The sequence below is a fragment of the Pomacea canaliculata genome, linkage group LG11 (genome assembly GCF_003073045.1).
Source record: "Pomacea canaliculata isolate SZHN2017 linkage group LG11, ASM307304v1, whole genome shotgun sequence".
Classification (NCBI taxonomy): Eukaryota; Metazoa; Mollusca; class Gastropoda; order Architaenioglossa; family Ampullariidae; genus Pomacea; species Pomacea canaliculata.
The window spans coordinates 20018490-20023399 of NC_037600.1; the positions used below are offsets into that span (position 1 = coordinate 20018490).

Consider the following 4910-nt stretch of genomic DNA (forward strand, 5'->3'; position numbering starts at 1 on the left):
ATAAATGCAAAATTTGTAGAGGGCATACTCACACTCCTATGGAGCATGCTGTTAGTGCTTAACAACAAAAACAAAACGTGGACAGCATACGACGGACCAAAAAAACAAACAAACAAATAACAAATGAACTATAAAAGAATAAACAACCTTACTAAGCGAAGAATAAAATCAAATACAGAAAACAAAGACTAACCAAATAACAAGAACAAGAGCTAAGAGTAGCATATAATATTGCAAAAGGAAGGTGTGACAAAGGACTGGCATCATGGGAAAGGTTGTTAGGAGTCACGTTTAATGAAGAGTGCGTTTTCAGTGCACCTGTACAGGATTCAATAGTGGGGTAGGTGGCGGGTATGGACAGGGAGAGAGTTCCATTGTTTGTCTGCACAATAAGAAAACATCCTGTGTCCATATGTTGTTGTTCTGGTGACGATGAGCGGAGTTGTCTAGCTGGGATGTAAGGGAAGAGCAGTTGAGAGAAATAATCAGGGCAGGTGGCAGCAAAGAAATGAAAACACAGCACGGACAGTTTGAACTGGATGTCATAACCGATGGGAAGCCAGTGTAGGAAACGAAGTAGAGGGTGGCATGGTCACGTGTCCTGCGCTAAGCACCAGATGAATAATACTGGATGTGCATTTAAGACTTTAGTTTCAAAGAAGGAGTAAAAATAATCTCTGCTTTGTGTGCAGAATTCATTTTCAGGTAGAATTTCTTTTCAAAATTACATATTTATTACAGCTATCTTTACAGCTATCTTTGAAATCAGTTTACCCTCTCATCCCCTTTCCCCCATAGATGACATAAACACAAAAAGCAAGATATATCCATTTTATTAAATTTTCACCACAGTTTCTTTATCATCTGCCTGTCTTGTACGTGTTTAACATGATGAAACGGTTTATTCCCTTCAACATCAGTTCTGTACATCTGTACACAGTTCTTGTCAGTAACAAACGGAAGTGTATGTCAATTCCTTAATTTTATTTGTACAAGATACATTTATGTGTATTTAGACAACATTCTGCTTGAGACAACAGGCATATATTCTCTCTTGCCTCCCTCCCTCATGCATGTATACATATCTACACACACAACCAGCATTCACAGATATTCACACACATTATTATGTACAGTGTCAGTCAGCTTAGTATACAAGTAGCCTCCCCTTGACATCAACGTGTTACACAATTACTGTCTAGTCACACACAACACAGACATACTCTGAACACGTGACAAACAGTTGTTTATTGTGATTGAAAGTGATATTTGTGTTCCTCATACTTCATAAAATACTTTTACAGGAATTGAAAACTTGTAATGTTTGTGTGTGACGGTAACTAGTGTAAAACTCATGTCTGTCACAGGACACCATACTTCCACACTTTGTGTGACAAGCTGCTGACACAAGTTCCTCATCTCCATCTGTGGGCGGCATGTTGTTTCCATGGAGACGCACCCGCCGGCTGGCAAGTGGAACATTTAACCAGACCCCTCCGCTCTCCACCGGCCGTCGTCAGGGAAGTCGAGCAGGACGCGAGGATCACTGAACGCGGTGATGTAAAGCAGTACAGTAAGCGAGGTGTACCCGACCACACAGACGGCCCGCCAGTCACACGATTGTATCACAGAGTTCAGGGTCACTCAGGTGACTTGCCAGGTGACTGTGTCACGTGCGGTCGTGAGGTGGCTAGCTTCCTACACAGTCTACATGTTGGTGTTACAGGTAGGTGTGTGTATTGTGTATTGTAACGGTGTTTACATGTGAACAGTTAAGAGTGCGACAAATAACAAGGTGATAAGGCAGTCGTGTGAAGATGAGAGTGATGTGATGTCCCTTCGCGTAACTGGCTACAGGGTGACAGCTCTTCATCAAATTTCGTTTTCGCCCTTTTATCTGAGCCATATTTTCTGTGTACTAGTCATCTGTGAGTCTGTGGCATCATTACCTTGGTTTCAGGATTTGTTTCTGTCTTCACAACTTTTCTCAGTTTTCTAGAACATTTTTATTCAGCTGTAACGTCTGCGCCATGTTGCCATGTGTTAGACCTGTTCATCATTTGTACTATTTGTGTCTACTTCACTGACAATTTTAACATGTTTGGCACTGCTAACCACTCACTTCTCCATTGTGTGATGTGTGGACCTTTGCCTCATGGCTGCACTGTCTGTAGAGTAGATGTTTGTGTCCTCTTCATCTCAACGATGTGACTGACGATGAGTGTGATATCAGGGATTGGTGGTTGTGTGTCGTCTGCTCCATGTGTGTTTGAGGCTGCTATCACGTGATCTTGTGTCTGGACACTTACCTGTGTTACCTACAACTGAAGTATTCAGGTGAATCTTTGTTCACCTCCTCTTGACTGTGTGACACCTGTAATGTTGCTGTGTGTAACGCCGTTGTTTGTGTTGTTTACTTTGTGTACAACATATTGAGTTTACCTGTAGTGTGATTGTGCTGCGGAGTCTGATTATCTACATGGATATTGATGAATGCTCATGTCAAAGGTCATTGAGACTGCGGCCAGCTGTGAAAGGGCGCTATCAAGATGCCACATTCATCATCATCATGATCATTAAGACACTGTGTTAGTCACGTGTATCTGTCATTTTACGTCGTGTTTATATCCATGTGTCTGTCAGTGTGTACTCTGTATCACCGTCAAGGAACTAATAGTAGAAACTTAATTTAAATGTTAACAGAGACTGTCACGACAACAGCCATGACTGTCACCTCCACCAACGGCGGCACAACACCGCCCTGCCTGCAGTGGAGAGACGTGCTGGTGTTAGACTTTAATAACATTAGTGACGACACGGGTATGATAAAGGGACTGCAAGAAGCGGGTATCCCAGTGCAGGTGATGAAGGATGATGACGTTGAAGACGTGGCCACGGCCCGCAGTGACGTGGTGTGGGTGACGAATGGAGAGAGTGTTTGCGGTCTGGAGAGAAAAGTCGTCGTGTGTCTGTATGATCAACTTTCAGCCCGGTATTACTGCATGTCCCGGTGTACCTCACAACTTGTGATTGTCTACGATGACGACAGCCTGTGGGGTATCTGACGTCATCACCTCGTGACACATTTATATACACATGTTGTGTATGACACATTTATATACATTTACGTTTATAAACAGGAGGGGCATCAACATCATACAGTGGGTCTTGTTTGTATTAGAATCAGCTTCAACAGCAATATCCTACACACTGGGTCTAGTTTACTTAACTCGTGCTAACATCAACATCACGCACCCTAGGACTTGTGTACACAGCAACTATTGTCAACATCAATATCATATGACATACACACTGGGTCTTGCGATAGTACCTAGCGATGATTTTCCCATTGACCCGGCTGCCATGTGACCCCATGTGACCCCATGTCGTGATGGGGAATGTAAAGCAATGAGAGGGAGAGGAAACGGACGCCGTCTGACAAAACAAAACAATGATGACGGGAATAGCAAATGTAAGCGGATCTAGAAAATATAACTAACCTCCCGACGACTGGATGTGCAGTAATAAAGAACGGTTATACTTTTATATGGATTGAAGTATTCAAAGTAGTCAGGACCGCGTGCCTTTGTGTTTGTGTATCTGTATAACGCCAATATAAGCAAACGTGTAACATTATTGCAACATGTAAAAAATTGAATGGTACAAGCAATAAAAATGTCAAAGAGTAATGCAAGAATGTTTGTCTTGTTATTGACAACATTTAGTAAGAATTAATAAATCATAATGATTTTCCAAAATCTTTTATAGTCGCGTTCATCGCTGCCGTCTACCTGCATCTGTGCCATCTCGACAGTCAGCGTTCGCATCCCGCGATAGCTGGTGCCCTCCGCTTGCACAGGTATAACATAGACAGCTGGTGTGATGGCCCCTGTCATCTACCTGCAGCTGTTCCGCTCTGCTAGTTGGTCCTCGCATCTCGCGACCGCCACTTTCAGCATCCTGCCTTGACCCAGCACCTATACCCAGTGCTCGCGTCTTCCCAAGACTATGGTCATCTACCTGCAGTTGCTTACTTCCCTCGTGCCTTCGACTAGCCTGGCTCCCCAGGAGATCAGGATATCTAGATACCCTGACTCTCCTCCAGCGTGAGTCATCAGTCCGTCGATGGCCCCCGCTCCCTCTCTACCTGAATCACAAATGCTAGAGTTTAACTCATCCTCAACCGCATATAAACTTGAAATGAATAAACATTGTTCTTGTCAAAAAAAATCAGAATGATGCATTTAATAATATTATTATCGGTACGCTAAGAAGGTACAGAGCCGCGCGACGACGCTTCACTACGGAGCATTGAATGCCTATGAAGCAAATTTTCAAAGGTGTTTTAAAAAATTATATCTGGTAAATTACACAAAAGACAAATATATGCGATGCACCGTTTAAAAGAGCTTTTTAAAAACATTTGCGTGGTGTTAAATTCAAGAATTATAGGTTCTGATTTCTTGTAGTAAGCTCACATCAAAGATAGTAACTGTATTGGGCAGAATTTTCCCAGACGATCCGAAGGTCACACAAGTCAGAAATTAAGAAAAATTTTTTTTACATGATATATACAGGCATAAAGTACCAAACGAGATAATATTTTATTAGAATATACATTAGAATTTAAATATTACTTACTGTTTTCTTCTCATTTTCTCTTGTTTGAGTACAAATCAACGTCAAATCGAGTGACCCCAACCGATTGTCAATATGGCGCTCTAGTACACAAACCATAAGAGTGGAATTTACACGAGGTAACACACGATTGGTTGACCTTTTCACCCTTTAAAGGGAGGTAATCGTTGGAGGAACAAGTCCTAAAGGTTCCCGTGTTCTCTCCCTTATGTATTCGTTCATTTACGCGCAGTGTTGCGAATTGTACTATGACACCATAGCCTCCATCCTAT

The 4910-nt window shown here is 42.3% G+C and overlaps 1 long non-coding RNA gene across 1 annotated transcript; it reads left to right on the plus strand.

The window, feature by feature from the left end:
- The first annotated feature begins 1422 nt into the window (after window positions 1-1422).
- On the plus strand, window positions 1423-3685 carry LOC112576255. Its single transcript, XR_003101790.1, has 2 exons — window positions 1423-1726; window positions 2704-3685. It is a non-coding gene; the product is annotated as an uncharacterized LOC112576255 (long non-coding RNA).
- Window positions 3686-4910: the final 1225 nt, after the last annotated feature.